General features: G+C 42.2%; 1 protein-coding gene across 2 annotated transcripts in view; it reads left to right on the forward strand.

The window, feature by feature from the left end:
• Positions 1–12,058, forward strand: part of GRB2 (growth factor receptor bound protein 2) — a 64,462-nt gene that overhangs the window by 286 nt on the left and 52,118 nt on the right. Inside the window, exon 2 of one of the 2 annotated variants that reach the window (XM_049813524.1) lies at positions 54–152. The gene's annotated coding sequence lies outside the window, so the exon portion shown is untranslated. Of the gene's footprint in view, positions 1–53; positions 153–9,369; positions 9,497–12,058 lie in introns of those variants that run through there. The other variant, XM_049813523.1, reaches the window with a different exon arrangement.

The raw sequence follows: 12,058 nt of genomic DNA on the forward strand, positions 1-12,058 counted from the left end.
AAGGGGAGGGTGACACCTGCAGATCTCCCTCTGAAAAACCGCTTTTGCCGTAGAGTAACCAACTGCCTGGAAGTCTCAGAGGAGCTGTGAGGTGGATGCACACGCTGGGTGCCAGATGCACATGGTGGGAACGAGCGCACAAACGTACCAAGGTGGTAACATAACGAGAAATCTAAGCCACTGCAGAATCTGAAAAGGAAATCAGAGGTGGGAGGCAGAGATGGCTGCTTTTGTGCCTCTGTGTACAGAGATTTGGGGTTTGTCTTCTGAATTCATAGTGGATTGGCTAAATTGAAAAGATGCGTGTCCCTTAGTTTGAATTCCTTTCCTGTTCCTGTAATTCATTGCAGAGCTTGTATTATCCCAGGTTGTGATGCAACAGTTCCCATGTGAGACTTTTCTTTACAAAACTGATGTTCATTAGTGTGCTAAACTACAGATGCCAAAGCTTGGTGCAGTTGTTTGCAATTTTATGGCAATAAATTGTACAAAGAACTTAAGCTCTGCACTGTTTTCCCTGCAGATGCAGTTTTGGATGAGAATGTAGTAGTTTGGGAGTGTACTTGATAAAGTCTACTTTCACAGTGTCTAAATACATAGAGAGTGCAGGAGTTCTACAAATGTGCTTTCAGCTGTGTCCTGGTTTCAGCTGGCATAGAGTTAATTTTCTTCCTAGTAGCTGTTACAGTGCTGTGTTTTGGATTTAGTGTGAGAACAGTGTTGATAACACACTGATGTTTTAGTTGTTTCTAAGTAGCACTTATCCTAAGTTAGGGATTTTCCAGCTTCCCATCCTCTGCCAGCAAGCAGGTGCACAAGAAGCTGGGAGGAAGCATGGCTAGGACAGCGGACCCGAACTAGCCATAGAATGTCATGCCCAGTGTATCAAGGGGGGGGGGTGGGGGGGTGGGGAGTTGGCCGGGAGGGGCCAATCACTGCTCGGGCATTGCTCAGCAGGTGGTGAGCAATTGCATTGTGCATCACATGTCTTTTCTTGTGTTGTATTTGGTTTTTTATTTTATTTTTTTAATACTTTTCATTACTATTATTATTACACTTTATTATTGTTGTTGTTAGTATTACATTTTGGTTTACTTTAGTTATTAAATCATTCTTATCTCAGCCCCTGAGTTTTACTTTTTTTTCCCTGATTCTCTTCCCCATCCCACTGGTAGGGGGAAGGAGTGATTGAGAGGCTGCATGATGCCTAGTTGCTGGCTGGGGTTAAACCATGACAAGCTCTTTTAAATGCAATCTAAATTTTAGTGAGGTGAGTGAAGGCCACAAAACTCCTGGTTTTCCTCTGCTGCTTGTTACCCAGAACAATTGCTTGTAATCAGTTTAAAAAACCTCCCACAACTGTAATACACTTGTGTGACAGTGTAAGTGTTTTTGGTGTCTTAGAAGGAAATAAAATGGCAGGTCTGGGGAATTTTATGGTGTAACTTAGAGACAGAACAGGAAGGGGAAGAGGATAAATGTGTTACTGGAATTGTAATAACATAAGATCATGAGTTGTGCTTAGTGCTGCACGAGCATCTTGTTAGTTCCTCTTTAGATTGTTCTACCCCCAAAAAAATCTATTTAATTAGTAGAAGGCTTTAAATAAAAGGTCAGAGTAAAGATACATCTTGAACAGAGATCTGGAGTCTGGATTATTTTGCCTTTGACACTGATTCCCTGTGGGTCTTGAACAAGCCACTAACAAAACCTGTTTTCACTCACAAGTATGCTGTATATAGAATTTCTGTCAATGAGACGTGCAGTTATAGGGGCTGATAGACTGGATCTTTAACCTATTTGTGCCTTTATTTCCTCCTTGGTAAATCTGATCTAGTTGTTCACCTCGGAGTGATTCAGGGACCTAGTGCTTGTAGAGTGTGTTGAGATTAAGTGAAAAACATTATTAAAATGCAGTATTACAAGGATGGTTGGAAGAGTAGAAACACCCTTGAATTGGACAGTGTTGCTATAGATTCAGAAATAGGACAGGTATCCAAAAAGCACTTTTCCCATATATTCTGGTACTAGATGACAAAGGGAAAACTCAAAAGGCAAATGCTGTGAAGTATTCAAGAGGCACTAAACTGGTATGATTTTTGGATCTGAGAACTTTGGTGTAAAGACCTGTTCTACAAGAAAGTGCTCTGTCTTACGTTAAGTCATCATCCTCTCTATTTTTTAATATTACGGAATTGTGAACGAATGGTCTAAAGGTAAACAAGATAATGTTACTTCTGGATGTTTATAGTAACGTAATATTCTGGTATAGAAAGCTCAGATCAGTTAATTTTGCCTGCAAACTAAGATCACTTCGCATACTTGCTTCAAAATAGCTATTAAAGCTATTCCTTGGGTGCTTTTTTCCCCACATCCTTGTACTACTTGGAATTGTTGAACTGTAAAGGCCTCCTATATAATTTTGGTAGGAAGTGAGTTTATAGAAATGAAACAGCTACTGCAAACCTATGTGTATAGCCTAAAAAAGCTTAATTTCATGCTCACCATGTCTTCAGCGCAGGGATATACTGTCTCCTCTTGGGACCACAACATATGGGCAGAGACATGGCTCAGTTTGCAGTAAGCTTCCGCCTCTGAATGGCTTGCAGTGCCTGACAGATCCAGGGGAACTATTTGACCTCCCTGCATGTGCCTTTCAGTCAGTCCTCATCAGTGTGCTGCTGCGGGTAGAGCAGACATGAAAATTTGAGTAGGACCACTTTAAAGCAGGTATTGTATGCAAAAAAATCTTTCTTTGCCTTTTTTTTTTTAGTTAAGCTCTCTGGCCAGATGTTGAAGTTGCATTTTAATCAGTATTTGATGAATAGCATTTCTGAACAGTAGTGCAAAATAATTAAAAAAATTAATTGGTGAGAAAATTTTGTATTGTTTAGAAAAGGCAATTGCTGTATGTCTGATTCTCCCACCCTTTTGTACATTTCATGACAGATTCTAGGAATTGACCATATTTCTAATATGTATGTAGTGATAAGAGGAATTAAAAGGGGAAGATTGATACAAAAGCTGTCTGAGTTAAAAATTAAAAGCAATAGTTGAGTTGACCAACACCTCCCAAAGCTGAAGGGAAGATAGTATTTCATTTTAGCTGAATGGTATTACTTCCCAGCTCCTGTGTATTGTTTAATAAATAAGGGAGATGCACATAGTTCAATGTCTAATTATAAAAAATGAGACGATATATTCCTCAAAAGAGAGAGATTCTGCCTTTTAGTAATAAACAGCATCTGCTTTGTTTTTCTCCAAACTGAAAGGTAATTGAACTGACAATTCCAAGCTGTCTTGAAAATGACAGATGACTGAATTGGGAGTAGGAAGAAAGCAGAAGCCCTTTTGTACTGAAGAAAGGGAGATGGCACACTATAGTTGGATCTGGTTCCCTTTTACAGATTTCCTTCAGAGCTTAAGCTGCTCTGGGTGACCCCAGCCAACTCATTTTATTGTTTAATTTCTTAATGTCAGCAATGCCTATTACAGGTCCCAGGTAGAGCAATATTTCCTACATAGTCATTTTTATAACAATCTTGTCCTTTCTTCTCTGTGACCATAGAAACACATGTGGTACAGAAGAGAATCTGCTTTTATTACATTCTTCCTAGCTCTCTTAGCTTTACTGTAAGACTCACGGGTGGTTTTGTTTTGGACCCTTTTTCTGCTAGTTTTGAGGCTAAGCTAACTTCTTGTCTCCTGGTCTATAAAAGTCTTAATCACCATGTGTTTGTCTCACATGGTGATTAAGCTGCTTCACAAGTGCTCTTGAGATCTGTAATGAGTAGAATTGTGAAGCTGTTTTGGCAGATCAGCTGTTCTGTCTGGGTCACAAGCACCAACACTTACTTACTGCACTTGGACAGATTCACGGAAACAGACAGTTGTGATAACATTTCAATATGTGTGTGAGAAAGCCAGAGCAGAGCATTAGGAGGGTTTCTGAACAGGGAGAGCTGGATGATGGTTACAGGAAGGCTCAGAAGTCAAGAACTATGAATACTGTTCCTACTGCCGTTGAACATTGTGGTGTTAGTTTATTGTATGGCTTTGGGCAAGCCGTCTATGCCTCTGTTCCCCTGTTTGCAGAATATGGATATTTATATTATGTATATGTGTATACATCTATTATCCCTTTGATATTGTTGCCTTTATCACTAACAAAGCTGCAAACTAAAATGAAACTAGGTAGTCAATATACAGCAGTTACCCAATCCATTCACTATCCTGCTCTCTAAAGAACAGACACAGAAAACACGCTTGGACAGGTTTTTTTCCTTAGCTTTGCTGTCTGATTCTCTAATGAGTACTGTCGCACAATGTTCCAGATACAGGCATGTGGGGAAATCCTGTATCTAGACTGGAAACCTAGATCTTGACTTAAGGTTTCAGAGAAACTCTAATAATACCAGTTAAGTCTTGTAGACTCCATCAGTGGCCAAGCTTGTTTGGTGACCATTTTAATAATTATGAATGAAGGGGATTTGTTGCCTTTTCTATCTGTAAGTAGTATCTGCAGGTCTGTTGCATGTGGCCTGACTAAGACTAGCACCTAGATGCTAGGTTTTGTCAAGGTATTTAGTATCTTCCTAGAGCAGGTCATTGCTCTTTTGTTCCATCAGGCATGTTTGGTGAAGAAATTTCCACTCCGACAGACTCAAATACCTAGTAAATAGAACAGTTTTGGATTTTATGCCTTATGTCCCTGGCTTGATTACTACACCGAGGCCAACATGGGTTTATGTGAGAAGAAAGAGACAATAAAGTAATGTTCACGCAACAAATATCAACAGCCCCATTCCCAGCATTCCCTCCTTGCTGTGCCTACATTCTTGGCATTCCCCTATTTGCCGCACCCGCTTTATTCCTGTGCATCTCAGACAGAGGTATATAGCAAGTCAGCTCCCCTACAGCTGTCAGAACAGTCTTATGGCATTAAATTTTCAGCTTCCAAGAAAATTGATCAGGGCTATCTTGAGTTATCTACATCTATTCTACATTCCCCATAGCAGACTGTCTGAATTGTTTTCTATGGGAGGAAGCTTTCTGTCTTGCTTGGTACATCAGGCTGCTTATATACAACTCAGATAACACATATAATGTTATGCTATGTGAACTGCAGCAATATAATCTAGAGTCACAATGTGAAATTTTGAGCACCTTCAGATATGTTGAGCCAGCCAGTGGTTTGCTTAAAAAAAAACAAAAACAAAAAAACAACAAACAACAAAAAAACCCTAGATCACAACAGTTCTTTGAAATGAGGAAGTGTGTCAGAGGAAGAAAGGTGCCTATTAGCAATGTATTTTATTACAATTATTGTGCCAGATGCCATTAAAAAAAAAATTGCAACATATACAAAATTCTTAAATTGGCAGTTGTGTATTGTAGTTCATGATGATCACAGATTCTCATGCCTGAGGAGAATGGGTTTAGGAACAAATATGAAAACTACAGAAAGGATGCAGTGAGACGTTTTGGAGCGCTCTAGCAGGAAAGCTTCCTCAGCCTGTGGTTCAGCAGACACAGAGGCTGAAGCACGTGGAATGTAGCGTTAAGCCACATCGTTGTAAAGAAATTGCTTACATTTCAGAAGTTTGTCAAGAAGGTGATCTGCCTGTGAAACACCAGTACTGATGAAACAAGGGCTTACTCAAGGCCAGAGGTTCCTTCTGTTAGAGCTGGGATGTGACATCAGATTCCAGCAACCACCAAGCAGTTCCTACTTATGCTCAAGGGAATTACACCCACCCTGTTTTATCTTTGATACTGAGAGTATCTAAAGTACTCAGATGTTAGATTTTTTCCTCTTGATTGATTAAAGCCTTAAAGAATTTGGTCTCAAAACTTTGCATCATGTTAACATCTACAAATTAACAATCACTTTTGTTCTCCACTCAGGCTTGGATTTTTCTTGTTGCAGCCTCTGCTCCACCTGAGATGTCATCGCTTTCTGGGCTCTTTCTGTGTCTTGCATTATCACCAGAAAGATTTTACTGTAGTTAAATTTGCTCACAATGCACGCAGAACATACGAGACCACACTAGCTCATTCTTTCATTACTGTGTCAGTTCACAAGCTTTTAACTCATGTTTGCCAATAGAGAGAACAGATATGAATCAAAGCTAGAGCAAATATTTTCTGACTATGAACCCTCTCGAAGTTCAATAGCTCTCCCAATAGTTCCTAGTTGCTCTTTTGTTTGAGGCAGAGGCCCCTGGGCTCCAATTTAAGCTCTGACGCTTAGTTTTCAAAACCACCTTTGAAGCTGTGTGTGTTGATGCTCTCAGCAAGTGGGAGTGAGAGGTCACTTCTTTATTCCTTTGAATGAAAAGAAACAGTCGAGAATATCTTGCTGGTTAGCATTTAGTTTCTTGCATCAGCCCTACAAGGAAGTACATTTACTGCATACAGTAGCACTAAGATGGTGACCAAAAAATTAGGAACATGTACATAGTATCTCTTAATACATGCCAGAGTTGCTTGACTGGAGAAGCAGTATGTTATAACAACATACGCCAAGTTCATGCATTTGCTGTGAAAGTGACTCTTTAGATGATATACAGTGGGAATTCTGAGTCCTAATAATGTAAAAGTTTCCACAATAATTAGATTCCATTGCAAGGACACAGATGTTAATGGAGAATAGTTTAAAGACAGTGTCAAGATAAGGCATGTATTATCACTATGGTTTGTCTTCAGTAACGTTTACACTAATGTAACTGCTGTTACTAATGTTAAACTTTGTCATCGGTAACTGTTGTCTTTAGTCAGTAACACAGAATCAATATGAATATTTCAAGCAGCAATTTTAAACCTTGAGAGGCTGCTCACACAGCACTAACACTTTTTAACAGATATGCTTCTGATCTATTCATAGCAAAACCCATGAATTTATTTCCCCAGACTGCTCTGAGAAGTTTAAAAAGGTATCCAAAAGAAATGTCAGACATCAAGATTTTTCTTCCCTTAGTACTTCTTAAAATACTTAGAGCTAATCTTAGATTATATTTTATCACCACAAACTGTCATAGAAAATTCAAGCTATTCCTAGACTACAAAAAACATTTGAAATTGATCCTCTAGCAAAACAATGTCTCTGCCTTTTTCACCCTTGCTTACAGCTATGCCAGGATTTCAGTTTTTGCTGTAGTGAAGCTGCGCTGTATTTGCACGGTAAGTTATGTATTTTTCTAAAGCATTAACTTGTTTGCAAGCTGGGGGAACATTCTACATTAATTGATTTGCAAGTAACTATATCTCAGCAACTTCTTTATCAGGAATATCTTTCTATAACGCTTTGATCTCTGCTATTTCTAAAATTTGTTGCTTGTTTGATTTTCTAGGACTGCCCTTTTAAAGTCAGGCAGCTGCAGCCTCTTAATGTAGCTATCATTCAACTAGCAGCTGTTAGCCATATCTGGCTTTTCAAGTCCAGCTAAAAGTAGCTGCTATAACTTTTCTGAGAAGATGTTATTTAACTTATAGAAGGCTTACTAAGAACTTCTAAATCTTCAATTTGAGGTCATACATGAAACCAGAGATTCTGTAAGCCTGTTCTGGCAACAAGTACTGGGGACTTGAGGGATCTTGGAATCTAGCTCTGATTTCATCAATCTTTGTGTCATCCTAGATGAATCACTTCTGCGTCCTCAGAAAGAACATCTGCAACATTTGTAACATCCTCAACTCCTATAGCTCTTTTTCTCCACCCTTTCCAATTTTTGAATGAAGTATTGGGAGAATTCATACCTTCCCCCAACACCCAAATCTGGGAATATTTTAAAAGCCCTGACGTACAATGCTATTAGGAGGAGAAAATGATCTTGCTAAGGGTTTAAGCCACAAATTTCATCCAAAAATAACCTCTTGGGAATCTTTATCAAGCTGCTTAAACATTTAGAATGAGAATGTCAGCAGGCAATGTTTGCTGAACGTGGTTTGTAAGCCAAATTGTATGAGGTGGCAGTATATATTCTGATGTTATTCTAATCTTGGTATGGATGAAACCATGACACCCCCCTGCAGAGTACAGCTGGGGAGATCAACCAGTGTGGTGGTTTACTTAAAAAAAGAAAGTGGGCTTAATTGGAGGCTAAAAATATGCATCTCATAAAACAAAATATCGGTTATCTATGCCTAAATTAGATGTGGTCTTGAACCCCGACCTTGGTCCAGAATAATCCTACACTTACATAAGCCCAGATGTGAACTCTGCATCCTATGTCTTGATACTGTGGTACATGCTGTGCTCAGACCCCACATTCCCAATCTCAGCATCTTTTTGGGGGTGGGAGAGTGGGGAGCAACCTATCAAAAAAAAAAGTAACCCCTATAGTTGGCTCATCCTTTCTGGGGAGTGGAGTATGTTGTAGAAATCCTCTAGTTCAGAAACTATCTTTCCTCTCCAGAGCCAGTGGAAAACTTTTTTATTCGGTAGCTTTATCGAGGAATTGTTTACCTAAGCAACTGTTTTACTGTATGTTGTAATTAAGTCTTTTCAAGCTAAAAGAATGTTAGGAGGGTCATGTAGTTACACCCTGGAATTAGTCGCCTGTGCAATCTGAATTCTGCCCTCTGTGCATACTTTAATTGCAATGTGTGATCACACCGTTGTGTTTTTTCTCCTGCAGCATGGGTTCTTTAATCAGTGCTCGGAAGGGATGTAAGTTGTCAAGTAATGGCTCCACCAGCTGTATTCTTTGCTCTTGGAGGTTGGTGATCGGTTCCACACCCCTCAGTGCCCGCTGAAGCGCTGCATGGATGCTGGTGTGGAGTTTTCAGCTTTAATGCTGGCGTGGAGTTTTCCCTGGTAGCTACAGGTAGCTGCTGAATTCATTTCTCCTTGCTAGCCCCATGATGTGGTAGGCTGCCCTGTCTTACAGACAAGCGGAGCCACGGATAAATTAGGCAAATACTTTGCACAAACCCTGAGTGGTTTCACCTCCGGATACCTGTACTCATGGCCTCCTCCCCCGGGGGATTAATAGTCTCAATGTTGCACGGCCCGGTACTGCTGCGACGCTCGGCAGGGCTCGGTACCTCCGCTGCTGCCTCTCCCCTCTCCTCCCCGCTCGCTTCTACGCAAACCCCGCGGCGAGGCCGGCCTCGGGGCGGACCGGCCTCGGGGCAGCCGCCCGGCGACTGCGGACCCGGTAGCGCCGGCCCGAGCGTCCCGCCTTCCCCGCGGCTGCCGCTGCGCATGCGCAGGGAGTGCCCGCCCTCCGCCCGGGGAAGCGAGCGCGCAGGCGCTTCTCCCGCGGTGGGCGGGGCGCGGTGGCGAAGGGCGGCTGACAGGGCCGCTCTCGCGAGAGTTGCTGCGGGAACGGCGGCGGCCGCGGAGCAGGCGGCGGCGCGGCGGGCGGGGGGGGGGGCCGCGGGACGGGGCCGTAGCGGCAGCCGAGGCGGCGCTGGAGGGGCGGCCGGGCCGCGTGAGGCCGGGCAGGCGGCGAGGACCCTCGGGCGGGGCGGCGCCCCCCAGCGCTGCGCGGTGAGTCAAGGGGAGGTGTGTATGGAGGGCGGGCGGCGGGCCGCCGATCTCCCCCGTCCCCTCACCAGCCCGCGCCCCGGTGCGGCGCGGGGAAGGCCCTTCCCGGCGGGGCCCCCGGCTCCCCTGGCCACCGGGACGCGCCGAAGCCCTGGCGGCGGGCGTCCCCCGGTGCCGCGGCCTGGGCCCCAGGGGTGTTGCGCGTCTCCCCGCCGTCCTCCGCGGGAGTCTCTCCTCAGCGCTGTCCCGGGGCTGCGGGCCTGCGTCCCGGCGGGCCCCGGCCTTCCTGGGGCGCTGGGCGCTTCTCGGGGGTGCGGGCTGTGCGGAGCGGGGCTGGCCGCGGGGCGGGTGGGGGTTGGAATAAGGTGCTGGGCTGTAGAGGCGTTATCTGCCAGGCGAGGTTCCCTAGCTCTCCGTGCAGCTGCCCGCACTCGGCTCCCCCGGACCGGTTTTGGTCTTGGGTCACGTTCCCCTTTGCCGTACGTCTGTGGAGTGTTGGCCTGGTGGTAGTTCTTGGGGCTGATTTTTAATATTCCCCGAGGAGTTCTGTAACTTCAGGCCGCTTCTAAAGGTTAAAAGGTTGCGAATACCCTGTAGGCAGGTTAACGTCCATACTTTTTTTTCTCCAAAGACCTTTTGGGTCGCGCTTCAAACGTGAATTTCTGTGATAGCGAAAGACATTTTTCTCTTAGCCTCTTCTTTCTCTTCTGAGCTTCCTGCTTGACATTCAGTGTTGGTTTTGTGGCGTAAGGTTTAACTTGCTAATGTAGTTTCAAATAATCTGTAGAAGACAAGGATGCAGTCTTGTTAACTCCCACAACATCTGACTCAGGCATCTCTTTTATAACCTAAAGAGAAAAGTATTCTGTAGCACAGTTAATAACTGGGAGAGCAATTCATAGATAAATATAGTGTTCGGGGAAGTTCATTCCTTGTTTTAAAAATTACTAAATGCCTGTGGTCAAGGGCCAACATTTGAAGGGTCACAGATTGTTAATCTTCTTCAAACACACTGATGGTGTTTGTAATCCATTTCTGTGCAAACTTTGGATATTGAGAATTTGTGCCAAAAAAAGATCTTTCAATTATTACCATCTCTTACGATAATTAAGTCATGTACTGTTTTAAGTATTTCATAATGCCAGGTAAGCTTGTAAAATTTAAAGCTGCTTTGTACAGTTTAAAATAAGAAAAAAAAAAGTGGCAATAAATAAATTTTGGCAGAGGTGAAGTTTTCTATTACCTGATAAAATGATTTTACTTGATAAATATTATCTGTGCTTTGTGCTATAACTTAGTTTTGTAAGTGATATCTTGAGTTGTTCTCTGACAAGACGTGCTTAAGGAAGTTGAAATGTATTAAGCTAGTAGGTAATGAGTATCATTTATGACCCTGAATGTTCTGGTTTTTATATGTTGATAATTTAATTTATACTTTACCTCATTCGTTTATTATGTTATACTTCCTTATTTGGCTAATTTGAATTAGTGCTCTGCCCTCATGATTTTTTTCTTTCTATTCTTTTGTCTAGAGCCTGACAATTAACATTTCAGCATGTCTCCCAGATGATGTATGCACACATTTTTCTTTCCACCACCCTCAGTAATGTTTTGTCCTATAACAGCTGATGAAGCTTAGGATACGATTCTTTGCAAAATCTTCCACTGAATGTATCTTCTTTCTTCCCTCGCTTTGGCTTTTCTAAAGTGTCTGTTCTTCTATTCCTGCCCATATCACTTTGCAGAAGAACAGTAAAAGAGTGGAAAGTGAACAATGAGAAAGCTCTCACTTGCTAGAAAAAAATGCTGTTTGTAAGAGCAGTATAAAAACCCTACCTTTGCCTGTGTGTTTTTTGAAATATGTATTGAAAAGAATGTGAGAATTGTTTCCTGTTGGCTATGACAGGGAGGTTTGTATTTATAATTATTTACTTATATTCCATTCTGAGCTGCAGCATTGTATTGCTAATAAGAATTTACTGTTAGCTGCATCTGCTGCCTTTTCTTCCTCTCGCCCCTCCCAGATTTAAGAGCAAGAGAAGTATCTTGCCCCAAATCACAGTAAGGTGAAAAACATATTGATATTCTGAGAAATCTTAGTCATTTCTCTGGTAAGATCATCTGATAATTCTTGTAATGTGTATTCATTGTGTCCATGTTTTGACTGTTATTCATTTGTACCTATCTTATTCCATTTGAAGTCTGTGGAGCTGGGGTGCGTTATAGTATTTGCAGCATGTCCTGTTTTGGTGGTGTCTGCCTAAAGCAAATACCTACAGATGTGCTCTCAGTGGGCAGAGACCTAGCACAAGCTACTTCCCCAGTAACCTTATTTTCTCCCTTGTGCAGTTGGTTTGTCTGTATTTTAGTAATTATGTGGCTGACTGTCTATAAGAACTTATTTAATAAGATTAGTGAACAGCAAATGCTTTCTAAGTGACTTTAAGGGAATTGATGTTCCAAGTTTACCTTTTCTGACATTTGCTGTGTAAGTATCTGGGTTTAATGCTTTTCAAAGCTTTTCCCTAACTTAAGTGTAACTTCCATGCCTAAACTTCAGCTATA

Source organism: Accipiter gentilis, chromosome 10 (assembly GCF_929443795.1).
Source record: "Accipiter gentilis chromosome 10, bAccGen1.1, whole genome shotgun sequence".
Classification (NCBI taxonomy): domain Eukaryota; kingdom Metazoa; phylum Chordata; class Aves; order Accipitriformes; family Accipitridae; genus Astur; species Astur gentilis.